Here is a 15,224-nt window from a genome sequence, read left to right on the forward strand (position 1 = left end):
ATGGAAAAAGGATGTGCCCAGGGGCCCCTGGCCCTGGGACCCTGGCCCTGACTGCAAAAAAACCTTATATCGAAGGATGGACCCCAGACCGAAGTTGTCCCCACCTCAAACTTGTGCTGCCCTGATAGACCCAAGGGAGCCCTACAAACTGACATCAGGAACCTGGACTGCTGAGTTTTCTTTCCCAGGGAAAATGGAAAAAGGATGTGCCCAGGGGCCCCTGGCCCTGACTGCAAAGAATCCTTATATCGAAGGATGGACCCCACACCGAAGTTGTCCCCACCTCAAACTTGTGCTGCCCTGATAGACCCAAGGGAGCCCTACAAACTGACATCAGGAACCTGGACTGCTGAGTTTTCTTTCCCAGGGAAAATGGCCAAAGGATGTGCCCAGGGGCCCCTGGCCCTGGGCTGGGGCCTCACTGCAAAGAATCCTTATATCGAAGGATGGACCCCACACCGAAGTTGTCCCCACCTCAAACTTGTGCTGCCCTGATAGACCCAAGGGAGCCCTACAAACTGACATCAGCAACCTGGACTGCTGACTTTTCTTTCCCAGGGAAAATGGAAAAAGGATGTGCCCAGGGAACCCTGGACCTGACTGCCAAAAATTCTTATATCGAAGGATGGACCCCACACCGAAGTTGTCCCCACCTCAAACTTGTGCTGCCCTGATAGACCCAAGGGAGCCCTACAAACTGACATCAGGAACCTGGACTGCTGAGTTTTCTTTCCCAGGGAAAATGGAAAAAGGATGTGCCCAGGGGCCCCTGGCCCTGGGACCCTGGCCCTGACTGCAAAAAATCCTTATATCGAAGGATGGACCCCACACCGAAGTTGTCCACACCTCAAACTTGTGCTGCCCTGATACACCCAAGGGAGCCCTACAGACTGACATCAGGAACCTGGACTGCTGAGTTTTCTTTCCCAGGGAAAATGGAAAAAGGATGTGCCCAGGGGCCCCTGGCCCTGGGCTGGGGCCTCACTGCAAAGAATCCTTATATCGAAGGATGGACCCCACACCAAAGTTGTCCCCACCTCAAACTTGTGCTGCCCTGATAGACCCAAGGGAGCCCTACAAACTGACATCAGGAACTTGGACTGATGAGTTTCCTTTCACAGATAAAATGGCCAAAGGTTGTGCCCAGGGGCCCCTAGCCCTGACTGCAAAAAATCCTTATATCGAAGGATGGAGCCCACACCGAAGTTGTCCCCACCTCAAACTTGTGCTGCCCTGATAGACCCAAGGGAGCCCTACAAACTGACATCAGGAACCTGGACTGCTGAGTTTTCTTTCCCAGGGAAAATGGAAAAAGGATGTGCCCAGGGGCCCCTGGCCCTGACTGCAAAAAATCCTTATATCGAAGGATGGACCCCACACCGAAGTTGTCCCCACCTCAAACTAGTGCTGCCCTGATAGACCCAAGGGAACCCTACAAACTGACATCAGGAAACTGGACTGCTGAGTTTTCTTTCCCAGGGAAAATGGAAAAAGGATGTGCCCAGGGTTCCCTGGCCCTGGGCTGGGGCCTCACTGCAAAAAAACCTTATATCGAAGGATGGACCCCAGACCAAAGTTGTCCCCACCTCAAACTTGTGCTGCCCTGATAGACCCAAGGGAGCCCTACAAACTGACATCAGGAACCTGGACTGCTGAGTTTTCTTTCCCAGGGAAAATGGAAAAAGGATGTGCCCAGGGGCCCCTGGCCCTGACTGCAAAGAATCCTTATATCGAAGGATGGACCCCACACCGAAGTTGTCCCCACCTCAAACTTGTGCTGCCCTGATAGACCCAAGGGAGCCCTACAAACTGACATCAGGAACCTGGACTGCTGACTTTTCTTTCCCAGGGAAAATGGCCAAAGGATGTGCCCAGGGGCCCCTGGCCCTGGGCTGGGGCATCACTGCAAAGAATCCTTATATCGAAGGATGGACCCCACACCGAAGTTGTCCCCACCTCAAACTTGTGCTGCCCTGATAGACCCAAGGGAGCCCTACAAACTGACATCAGGAACCTGGACTGCTGAGTTTTCTTTCCCAGGGAAAATGGAAAAAGGATGTGCCCAGGGGCCCCTGGCCCTGACTGCAAAGAATCCTTATATCGAAGGATGGACCCCACACCGAAGTTGTCCCCACCTCAAACTTGTGCTGCCCTGATAGACCCAAGGGAGCCCTACAAACTGACATCAGGAACCTGGACTGCTGAGTTTTCTTTCCCAGGGAAAATGGAAAAACGATGTGCCCAGGGGCCCCTGGCCCTGACTGCAAAGAATCCTTATATCGAAGGATGGACCCCACACCGAAGTTGTCCCCACCTCAAACTTGTGCTGCCCTGATAGACCCAAGGGAGCCCTACAAACTGACATCAGGAACCTGGACTGCTGAGTTTTCTTTCCCAGGGAAAATGGAAAAAGGATGTGCCCAGGGGCCCCTGGCCCTGACTGCAAAGAATCCTTATATCGAAGGATGGACCCCACACCGAAGTTGTCCCCACCTCAAACTTGTGCTGCCCTGATAGACCCAAGGGAGCCCTACAAACTGACATCAGGAACCTGGACTGCTGAGTTTTCTTTCCCAGGGAAAATGGAAAAAGGATGTGCCCAGGGGCCCCTGGCCCTGGGCTGGGGCCTCACTGCAAAGAATCCTTATATCGAAGGATGGACCCCACACCGAAGTTGTCCCCACCTCAAACTTGTGCTGCCCTGATAGACCCAAGGGAGCCCTACAAACTGACATCAGGAACCTGGACTGCTGAGTTTTCTTTCCCAGGGAAAATGGAAAAAGGATGTGCCCAGGGAACCCTGGCCCTGACTGCCAAAAATCCTTATATCGAAGGATGGACCCCACACCGAAGTTGTCCCCACCTCAAACTTGTGCTGCCCTGATAGACCCAAGGGAGCCCTACAAACTGACATCAGGAACCTGGACTGCTGAGTTTTCTTTCCCAGGGAAAATGGAAAAAGGATGTGCCCAGGGGCCCCTGGCCCTGGGACCCTGGCCCTGACTGCAAAAAAACCTTATATCGAAGGATGGACCCCAGACCGAAGTTGTCCCCACCTCAAACTTGTGCTGCCCTGATAGACCCAAGGGAGCCCTACAAACTGACATCAGGAACCTGGACTGCTGAGTTTTCTTTCCCAGGGAAAATGGAAAAAGGATGTGCCCAGGGGCCCCTGGCCCTGACTGCAAAGAATCCTTATATCGAAGGATGGACCCCACACCGAAGTTGTCCCCACCTCAAACTTGTGCTGCCCTGATAGACCCAAGGGAGCCCTACAAACTGACATCAGGAACCTGGACTGCTGAGTTTTCTTTCCCAGGGAAAATGGCCAAAGGATGTGCCCAGGGGCCCCTGGCCCTGGGCTGGGGCCTCACTGCAAAGAATCCTTATATCGAAGGATGGACCCCACACCGAAGTTGTCCACACCTCAAACTTGTGCTGCCCTGATACACCCAAGGGAGCCCTACAGACTGACATCAGGAACCTGGACTGCTGAGTTTTCTTTCCCAGGGAAAATGGAAAAAGGATGTGCCCAGGGGCCCCTGGCCCTGGGCTGGGGCCTCACTGCAAAGAATCCTTATATCGAAGGATGGACCCCACACCAAAGTTGTCCCCACCTCAAACTTGTGCTGCCCTGATAGACCCAAGGGAGCCCTACAAACTGACATCAGGAACTTGGACTGATGAGTTTCCTTTCACAGATAAAATGGCCAAAGGTTGTGCCCAGGGGCCCCTAGCCCTGACTGCAAAAAATCCTTATATCGAAGGATGGAGCCCACACCGAAGTTGTCCCCACCTCAAACTTGTGCTGCCCTGATAGACCCAAGGGAGCCCTACAAACTGACATCAGGAACCTGGACTGCTGAGTTTTCTTTCCCAGGGAAAATGGAAAAAGGATGTGCCCAGGGGCCCCTGGCCCTGACTGCAAAAAATCCTTATATCGAAGGATGGACCCCACACCGAAGTTGTCCCCACCTCAAACTAGTGCTGCCCTGATAGACCCAAGGGAACCCTACAAACTGACATCAGGAAACTGGACTGCTGAGTTTTCTTTCCCAGGGAAAATGGAAAAAGGATGTGCCCAGGGTTCCCTGGCCCTGGGCTGGGGCCTCACTGCAAAAAAACCTTATATCGAAGGATGGACCCCAGACCAAAGTTGTCCCCACCTCAAACTTGTGCTGCCCTGATAGACCCAAGGGAGCCCTACAAACTGACATCAGGAACCTGGACTGCTGAGTTTTCTTTCCCAGGGAAAATGGAAAAAGGATGTGCCCAGGGGCCCCTGGCCCTGACTGCAAAGAATCCTTATATCGAAGGATGGACCCCACACCGAAGTTGTCCCCACCTCAAACTTGTGCTGCCCTGATAGACCCAAGGGAGCCCTACAAACTGACATCAGGAACCTGGACTGCTGACTTTTCTTTCCCAGGGAAAATGGCCAAAGGATGTGCCCAGGGGCCCCTGGCCCTGGGCTGGGGCATCACTGCAAAGAATCCTTATATCGAAGGATGGACCCCACACCGAAGTTGTCCCCACCTCAAACTTGTGCTGCCCTGATAGACCCAAGGGAGCCCTACAAACTGACATCAGGAACCTGGACTGCTGAGTTTTCTTTCCCAGGGTAAATGGAAAAAGGATGTGCCCAGGGAACCCTGGCCCTGACTGCCAAAAATTCTTATATCGAAGGATGGACCCCACACCGAAGTTGTCCCCACCTCAAACTTGTGCTGCCCTGATAGACCCAAGGGAGCCCTACAAACTGACATCAGGAACCTGGACTGCTGAGTTTTCTTTCCCAGGGAAAATGGAAAAACGATGTGCCCAGGGGCCCCTGGCCCTGACTGCAAAGAATCCTTATATCGAAGGATGGACCCCACACCGAAGTTGTCCCCACCTCAAACTTGTGCTGCCCTGATAGACCCAAGGGAGCCCTACAAACTGACATCAGGAACCTGGACTGCTGAGTTTTCTTTCCCAGGGAAAATGGAAAAAGGATGTGCCCAGGGGCCCCTGGCCCTGACTGCAAAGAATCCTTATATCGAAGGATGGACCCCACACCGAAGTTGTCCCCACCTCAAACTTGTGCTGCCCTGATAGACCCAAGGGAGCCCTACAAACTGACATCAGGAACCTGGACTGCTGAGTTTTCTTTCCCAGGGAAAATGGAAAAAGGATGTGCCCAGGGTTCCCTGGCCCTGGTCGTGGGCCTCACTGCAAAGAATCCTTATATCGAAGGATGGACCCCACACCGAAGTTGTCCCCACCTCAAACTTGTGCTGCCCTGATAGACCCAAGGGAGCCCTACAAACTGACATCAGGAACCTGGACTGCTGAGTTTTCTTTCCCAGGGAAAATGGAAAAAGGATGTGCCCAGGGGCCCCTGGCCCTGACTGCAAAAAATCCTTATATCGAAGGATGGACCCCACACCAAAGATGTCCCCACCTCAAACTTGTGCTGCCCTCATACACCCAAGGGAGCCCTACAAACTGACATCAGGAACCTGGACTGCTGAGTTTTCTTTCCCAGGGAAAATGGAAAAAGGATGTGCCCAGGGTTCCCTGGCCCTGGGCTGGGGCCTCACTGCAAAGAATCCTTATATCGAAGGATGGACCCCACACCGAAGTTGTCCCCACCTCAAACTTGTGCTGCCCTGATAGACCCAAGGGAGCCCTACAAACTGACATCAGGAACCTGGACTGCTGAGTTTTCTTTCCCAGGGAAAATGGAAAAAGGATGTGCCCAGGGAACCCTGGCCCTGACTGCCAAAAATTCTTATATTGAAGGATGGACCCCACACCGAACTTGTCCCCACCTCAAACTTGTGCTGCCCTGATAGACCCAAGGGAGCCCTACAAACTGACATCAGGAACCTGGACTGCTGAGTTTTCTTTCCCAGGGAAAATGGAAAAAGGATGTGCCCAGGGGCCCCTGGCCCTGACTGCAAAGAATCCTTATATCGAAGGATGGACCCCACACCGAAGTTGTCCCCACCTCAAACTTGTGCTGCCCTGATAGACCCAAGGGAGCCCTACAAACTGACATCAGGAACCTGGACTGCTGAGTTTTCTTTCCCAGGGAAAATGGAAAAAGGATGTGCCCAGGGGCCCCTGGCCCTGACTGCAAAGAATCCTTATATCGAAGGATGGACCCCACACCGAAGTTGTCCCCACCTCAAACTTGTGCTGCCCTGATAGACCCAAGGGAGCCCTACAAACTGACATCAGGAACCTGGACTGCTGAGTTTTCTTTCCCAGGGAAAATGGAAAAAGGATGTGCCCAGGGTTCCCTGGCCCTGGTCGTGGGCCTCACTGCAAAGAATCCTTATATCGAAGGATGGACCCCACACCGAAGTTGTCCCCACCTCAAACTTGTGCTGCCCTGATAGACCCAAGGGAGCCCTACAAACTGACATCAGGAACCTGGACTGCTGAGTTTTCTTTCCCAGGGAAAATGGAAAAAGGATGTGCCCAGGGGCCCCTGGCCCTGACTGCAAAAAATCCTTATATCGAAGGATGGAGCCCACACCGAAGATGTCCCCACCTCAAACTTGTGCTGCCCTCATACACCCAAGGGAGCCCTACAAACTGACATCAGGAACCTGGACTGCTGAGTTTTCTTTCCCAGGGAAAATGGAAAAAGGATGTGCCCAGGGTTCCCTGGCCCTGGGCTGGGGCCTCACTGCAAAGAATCCTTATATCGAAGGATGGACCCCACACCGAAGTTGTCCCCACCTCAAACTTGTGCTGCCCTGATAGACCCAAGGGAGCCCTACAAACTGACATCAGGAACCTGGACTGCTGAGTTTTCTTTCCCAGGGAAAATGGAAAAAGGATGTGCCCAGGGGCCCCTGGCCCTGGGACCCTGGCCCTGACTGCAAAAAAACCTTATATCGAAGGATGGACCCCAGACCGAAGTTGTCCCCACCTCAAACTTGTGCTGCCCTGATAGACCCAAGGGAGCCCTACAAACTGACATCAGGAACCTGGACTGCTGAGTTTTCTTTCCCAGGGAAAATGGAAAAAGGATGTGCCCAGGGGCCCCTGGCCCTGACTGCAAAGAATCCTTATATCGAAGGATGGACCCCACACCGAAGTTGTCCCCACCTCAAACTTGTGCTGCCCTGATAGACCCAAGGGAGCCCTACAAACTGACATCAGGAACCTGGACTGCTGAGTTTTCTTTCCCAGGGAAAATGGAAAAAGGATGTGCCCAGGGTTCCCTGGCCCTGGGCTGGGGCCTCAGTGCAAAGAATCCTTATATCGAAGGATGGACCCCACACCGAAGTTGTCCCCACCTCAAACTTGTGCTGCCCTGATAGACCCAAGGGAGCCCTACAAACTGACATCAGGAACCTGGACTGCTGAGTTTTCTTTCCCAGGGAAAATGGAAAAAGGATGTGCCCAGGGGCCCCTGGCCCTGGGCTGGGGCCTCACTGCAAGGAATCCTTATATCGAAGGATGGACCCCACACCGAAGTTGTCCCCACCTCAAACTTGTGCTGCCCTGATAGACCCAAGGGAGCCCTACAAACTGACATCAGGAACCTGGACTGCTGAGTTTTCTTTCCCAGGGAAAATGGAAAAAGGATGTGCCCAGGGGCCCCTGGCCCTGACTGCAAAAAATCCTTATATCGAAGGATGGACCCCACACCGAAGATGTCCCCACCTCAAACTTGTGCTGCCCTGATAGACCCAAGGGAGCCCTACAAACTGACATCAGGAACCTGGACTGCTGAGTTTTCTTTCCCAGGGAAAATGGAAAAAGGATGTGCCCAGGGGCCCCTGGCCCTGACTGCAAAGAATCCTTATATCGAAGGATGGACCCCACACCGAAGTTGTCCCCACCTCAAACTTGTGCTGCCCTGATAGACCCAAGGGAGCCCTACAAACTGACATCAGGAACCTGGACTGCTGAGTTTTCTTTCCCAGGGAAAATGGAAAAAGGATGTGCCCAGGGTTCCCTGGACCTGGTCGTGGGCCTCACTGCAAAGAATCCTTATATCGAAGGATGGACCCCACACCGAAGTTGTCCCCACCTCAAACTTGTGCTGCCCTGATAGACCCAAGGGAGCCCTACAAACTGACATCAGGAACCTGGACTGCTGAGTTTTCTTTCCCAGGGAAAATGGAAAAAGGATGTGCCCAGGGGCCCCTGGCCCTGGGACCCTGGCCCTGACTGCAAAAAAACCATATATCGAAGGATGGACCCCAGACCGAAGTTGTCCCCACCTCAAACTTGTGCTGCCCTGATAGACCCAAGGGAGCCCTACAGACTGACATCAGGAACCTGGACTGCTGAGTTTTCTTTCCCAGGGAAAATGGAAAAAGGATGTGCCCAGGGGCCCCTGGCCCTGGGCTGGGGCCTCACTGCAAAGAATCCTTATATCGAAGGATGGACCCCACACCAAAGTTGTCCCCACCTCAAACTTGTGCTGCCCTGATAGACCCAAGGGAGCCCTACAAACTGACATCAGGAACCTGGACTGCTGAGTTTTCTTTCCCAGGGAAAATGGAAAAAGGATGTGCCCAGGGTTCCCTGGCCCTGGGCTGGGGCCTCACTGCAAAGAATCCTTATATCGAAGGATGGACCCCACACCGAAGTTGTCCCCACCTCAAACTTGTGCTGCCCTGATAGACCCAAGGGAGCCCTACAAACTGACATCAGGAACCTGGACTGCTGAGTTTTCTTTCCCAGGGAAAATGGAAAAAGGATGTGCCCAGGGGCCCCTGGCCCTGGGACCCTGGCCCTGACTGCAAAAAAACCATATATCGAAGGATGGACCCCAGACCGAAGTTGTCCCCACCTCAAACTTGTGCTGCCCTGATAGACCCAAGGGAGCCCTACAGACTGACATCAGGAACCTGGACTGCTGAGTTTTCTTTCCCAGGGAAAATGGAAAAAGGATGTGCCCAGGGGCCCCTGGCCCTGGGCTGGGGCCTCACTGCAAAGAATCCTTATATCGAAGGATGGACCCCACACCAAAGTTGTCCCCACCTCAAACTTGTGCTGCCCTGATAGACCCAAGGGAGCCCTACAAACTGACATCATAAACTTGGACTGATGAGTTTCCTTTCACAGATAAAATGGCCAAAGGTTGTGCCCAGGGGCCCCTAGCCCTGACTGCAAAAAATCCTTATATCGAAGGATGGAGCCCACACCGAAGTTGTCCCCACCTCAAACTTGTGCTGCCCTGATAGACCCAAGGGAGCCCTACAAACTGACATCAGGAACCTGGACTGCTGAGTTTTCTTTCCCAGGGAAAATGGAAAAAGGATGTGCCCAGGGGCCCCTGGCCCTGACTGCAAAGAATCCTTATATCGAAGGATGGACCCCACACCGAAGTTGTCCCCACCTCAAACTTGTGCTGCCCTGATAGACCCAAGGGAGCCCTACAAACTGACATCAGGAACCTGGACTGCTGAGTTTTCTTTCCCAGGGAAAATGGAAAAAGGATGTGCCCAGGGAACCCTGGACCTGACTGCCAAAAATTCTTATATCGAAGGATGGACCCCACACCGAAGTTGTCCCCACCTCAAACTTGTGCTGCCCTGATAGACCCAAGGGAGCCCTACAAACTGACATCAGGAACCTGGACTGCTGAGTTTTCTTTCCCAGGGAAAATGGAAAAAGGATGTGCCCAGGGGCCCCTGGCCCTGGGACCCTGGCCCTGACTGCAAAAAATCCTTATATCGAAGGATGGACCCCACACCGAAGTTGTCCCCACCTCAAACTTGTGCTGCCCTGATGCACCCAAGGGAGCCCTACAGACTGACATCAGGAACCTGGACTGCTGAGTTTTCTCTCCCAGGGAAAATGGAAAAAGGATGTGCCCAGGGGCCCCTGGCCCTGGGCTGGGGCCTCACTGCAAAGAATCCTTATATCGAAGGATGGACCCCACACCAAAGTTGTCCCCACCTCAAACTTGTGCTGCCCTGATAGACCCAAGGGAGCCCTACAAACTGACATCAGGAACTTGGACTGATGAGTTTCCTTTCACAGATAAAATGGCCAAAGGTTGTGCCCAGGGGCCCCTAGCCCTGACTGCAAAAAATCCTTATATCGAAGGATGGAGCCCACACCGAAGTTGTCCCCACCTCAAACTTGTGCTGCCCTGATAGACCCAAGGGAGCCCTACAAACTGACATCAGGAACCTGGACTGCTGAGTTTTCTTTCCCAGGGAAAATGGAAAAAGGATGTGCCCAGGGGCCCCTGGCCCTGACTGCAAAAAATCCTTATATCGAAGGATGGACCCCACACCGAAGTTGTCCCCACCTCAAACTAGTGCTGCCCTGATAGACCCAAGGGAACCCTACAAACTGACATCAGGAACCTGGACTGCTGAGTTTTCTTTCCCAGGGAAAATGGAAAAAGGATGTGCCCAGGGTTCCCTGGCCCTGGGCTGGGGCCTCACTGCAAAAAAACCTTATATCGAAGGATGGACCCCAGACCAAAGTTGTCCCCACCTCAAACTTGTGCTGCCCTGATAGACCCAAGGGAGCCCTACAAACTGACATCAGGAACCTGGACTGCTGAGTTTTCTTTCCCAGGGAAAATGGAAAAAGGATGTGCCCAGGGGCCCCTGGCCCTGACTGCAAAGAATCCTTATATCGAAGGATGGACCCCACACCGAAGTTGTCCCCACCTCAAACTTGTGCTGCCCTGATAGACCCAAGGGAGCCCTACAAACTGACATCAGGAACCTGGACTGCTGACTTTTCTTTCCCAGGGAAAATGGCCAAAGGATGTGCCCAGGGGCCCCTGGCCCTGGGCTGGGGCCTCACTGCAAAGAATCCTTATATCGAAGGATGGACCCCACACCGAAGTTGTCCCCACCTCAAACTTGTGCTGCCCTGATAGACCCAAGGGAGCCCTACAAACTGACATCAGGAACCTGGACTGCTGAGTTTTCTTTCCCAGGGAAAATGGAAAAAGGATGTGCCCAGGGAACCCTGGCCCTGACTGCCAAAAATTCTTATATCGAAGGATGGACCCCACACCGAAGTTGTCCCCACCTCAAACTTGTGCTGCCCTGATAGACCCAAGGGAGCCCTACAAACTGACATCAGGAACCTGGACTGCTGAGTTTTCTTTCCCAGGGAAAATGGAAAAAGGATGTGCCCAGGGGCCCCTGGCCCTGACTGCAAAGAATCCTTATATCGAAGGATGGACCCCACACCGAAGTTGTCCCCACCTCAAACTTGTGCTGCCCTGATAGACCCAAGGGAGCCCTACAAACTGACATCAGGAACCTGGACTGCTGAGTTTTCTTTCCCAGGGAAAATGGAAAAAGGATGTGCCCAGGGGCCCCTGGCCCTGACTGCAAAAAATCCTTATATCGAAGGATGGACCCCACACCGAAGTTGTCCCCACCTCAAACTTGTGCTGCCCTGATAGACCCAAGGGAGCCCTACAAACTGACATCAGCAACCTGGACTGCTGAGTTTTCTTTCCCAGGGAAAATGGAAAAAGGATGTGCCCAGGGGCCCCTGGCCCTGACTTCAAAAAATCCTTATATCGAAGGATGGACCCCACACCGAAGATGTCCCCACCTCAAACTTGTGCTGCCCTGATAGACCCAAGGGAGCCCTACAAACTGACATCAGGAACCTGGACTGCTGAGTTTTCTTTCCCAGGGAAAATGGAAAAAGGATGTGCCCAGGGTTCCCTGGCCCTGGGCTGGGGCCTCACTGCAAAGAATCCTTATATCGAAGGATGGACCCCACACCGAAGTTGTCCCCACCTCAAACTTGTGCTGCCCTGATAGACCCAAGGGAGCCCTACAAACTGACATCAGGAACCTGGACTGCTGAGTTTTCTTTCCCAGGGAAAATGGAAAAAGGATGTGCCCAGGGGCCCCTGGCCCTGACTGCAAAGAATCCTTATATCGAAGGATGGACCCCACACCGAAGTTGTCCCCACCTCAAACTTGTGCTGCCCTGATAGACCCAAGGGAGCCCTACAAACTGACATCAGGAACCTGGACTGCTGAGTTTTCTTTCCCAGGGAAAATGGAAAAAGGATGTGCCCAGGGAACCCTGGCCCTGACTGCCAAAAATTCTTATATCGAAGGATGGACCCCACAGCGAAGTTGTCCCCACCTCAAACTTGTGCTGCCCTGATAGACCCAAGGGAGCCCTACAAACTGACATCAGGAACCTGGACTGCTGAGTTTTCTTTCCCAGGGAAAATGGCCGAAGGATGTGCCCAGGGGCCCCTGGCCCTGACTGCAAAGAATCCTTATATCGAAGGATGGACCTCACACCGAAGTTGTCCCCACCTCAAACTTGTGCTGCCCTGATAGACCCAAGGGAGCCCTACAAACTGACATCAGGAACCTGGACTGCTGAGTTTTCTTTCCCAGGGAAAATGGAAAAAGGATGTGCCCAGGGGCCCCTGGCCCTGACTGCAAAGAATCCTTATATCGAAGGATGGACCCCACACCGAAGTTGTCCCCACCTCAAACTTGTGCTGCCCTGATAGACCCAAGGGAGCCCTACAAACTGACATCAGGACCCTGGACTGCTGAGTTTTCTTTCCCAGGGAAAATGGCCGAAGGATGTGCCCAGGGGCCCCTGGCCCTGACTGCAAAAAATCCTTATATCGAAGGATGGACCCCACACCGAAGTTGTCCCCACCTCAAACTTGTGCTGCCCTGATAGACCCAAGGGAGCCCTACAAACTGACATCAGGAACCTGGACTGCTGACTTTTCTTTCCCAGGGAAAATGGAAAAAGGATGTGCCCAGGGGCCCCTGGCCCTGACTTCAAAAAATCCTTATATCGAAGGATGGACCCCACACCGAAGTTGTCCCCACCTCAAACTTGTGCTGCCCTGATAGACCCAAGGGAGCCCTACAAACTGACATCAGGAACCTGGACTGCTGAGTTTTTTTCCCAGGGAAAATGGAAAAAGGATGTGCCCAGGGGCCCCTGGCCCTGACTGCAAAGAATCCTTATATCGAAGGATGGACCCCACACCGAAGTTGTCCCCACCTCAAACTTGTGCTGCCCTGATAGACCCAAGGGAGCCCTACAAACTGACATCAGGAACCTGGACTGCTGAGTTTTCTTTCCCAGGGAAAATGGCCAAAGGATGTGCCCAGGGGCCCCTGGCCCTGGGCTGGGGCCTCACTGCAAAGAATCCTTATATCGAAGGATGGACCCCACACCGAAGTTGTCCCCACCTCAAACTTGTGCTGCCCTGATAGACCCAAGGGAGCCCTACAAACTGACATCAGGAACCTGGACTGCTGAGTTTTCTTTCCCAGGGAAAATGGAAAAAGGATGTGCCCAGGGAACCCTGGCCCTGACTGCCAAAAATTCTTATATCGAAGGATGGACCGCACAGCGAAGTTGTCCCCACCTCAAACTTGTGCTGCCCTGATAGACCCAAGGGAGCCCTACAAACTGACATCAGGAACCTGGACTGCTGAGTTTTCTTTCCCAGGGAAAATGGCCGAAGGATGTGCCCAGGGGCCCCTGGCCCTGACTGAAAAGAATCCTTATATCGAAGGATGGACCTCACACCGAAGTTGTCCCCACCTCAAACTTGTGCTGCCCTGATAGACCCAAGGGAGCCCTACAAACTGACATCAGCAACCTGGACTGCTGAGTTTTCTTTCCCAGGGAAAATGGAAAAAGGATGTGCCCAGGGGCCCCTGGCCCTGGGCTGGGGCCTCACTGCAAAGAATCCTTATATCGAAGGATGGACCCCACACCGAAGTTGTCCCCACCTCAAACTTGTGCTGCCCTGATAGACCCAAGGGAGCCCTACAAACTGACATCAGGAACCTGGACTGCTGAGTTTTCTTTCCCAGGGAAAATGGAAAAAGGATGTGCCCAGGGAACCCTGGCCCTGACTGCCAAAAATCCTTATATCGAAGGATGGACCCGACACCGAAGTTGTCCCCACCTCAAACTTGTGCTGCCCTGATAGACCCAAGGGAGCCCTAAAAACTGACATCAGGAACCTGGACTGCTGAGTTTTCTTTCCCAGGGAAAATGGAAAAAGGATGTGCCCAGGGGCCCCTGGCCCTGGGACCCTGGCCCTGACTGCAAAAAAACCTTATATCGAAGGATGGACCCCAGACCGAAGTTGTCCCCACCTCAAACTTGTGCTGCCCTGATAGACTCAAGGGAGCCCTACAAACTGACATCAGGAACCTGGACTGCTGAGTTTTCTTTCCCAGGGAAAATGGAAAAAGGATGTGCCCAGGGGCCCCTGGCCCTGACTGCAAAAAATCCTTATATCGAAGGATGGACCCCACACCGAAGTTGTCCCCACCTCAAACTAGTGCTGCCCTGATAGACCCAAGGGAACCCTACAAACTGACATCAGGAAACTGGACTGCTGAGTTTTCTTTCCCAGGGAAAATGGAAAAAGGATGTGCCCAGGGTTCCCTGGCCCTGGGCTGGGGCCTCACTGCAAAAAAACCTTATATCGAAGGATGGACCCCAGACCAAAGTTGTCCCCACCTCAAACTTGTGCTGCCCTGATAGACCCAAGGGAGCCCTACAAACTGACATCAGGAACCTGGACTGCTGAGTTTTCTTTCCCAGGGAAAATGGAAAAAGGATGTGCCCAGGGGCCCCTGGCCCTGACTGCAAAGAATCCTTATATCGAAGGATGGACCCCACACCGAAGTTGTCCCCACCTCAAACTTGTGCTGCCCTGATAGACCCAAGGGAGCCCTACAAACTGACATCAGGAACCTGGACTGCTGACTTTTCTTTCCCAGGGAAAATGGCCAAAGGATGTGCCCAGGGGCCCCTGGCCCTGGGCTGGGGCCTCACTGCAAAGAATCCTTATATCGAAGGATGGACCCCACACCGAAGTTGTCCCCACCTCAAACTTGTGCTGCCCTGATAGACCCAAGGGAGCCCTACAAACTGACATCAGGAACCTGGACTGCTGAGTTTTCTTTCCCAGGGAAAATGGAAAAAGGATGTGCCCAGGGAACCCTGGCCCTGACTGCCAAAAATTCTTATATCGAAGGATGGACCCCACACCGAAGTTGTCCCCACCTCAAACTTGTGCTGCCCTGATAGACCCAAGGGAGCCCTACAAACTGACATCAGGAACCTGGACTGCTGACTTTTCTTTCCCAGGGAAAATGGAAAAAGGATGTGCCCAGGGGCCCCTGGCCCTGACTGCAAAGAATCCTTATATCGAAGGATGGACCCCACACCGAAGTTGTCCCCACCTCAAACTTGTGCTGCCCTGA

Source organism: Lonchura striata, chromosome 8 (assembly GCF_050655825.1).
Source record: "Lonchura striata isolate lonStrDom1 chromosome 8, ASM5065582v1, whole genome shotgun sequence".
NCBI classification, from domain to species: Eukaryota; Metazoa; Chordata; class Aves; order Passeriformes; family Estrildidae; genus Lonchura; species Lonchura striata.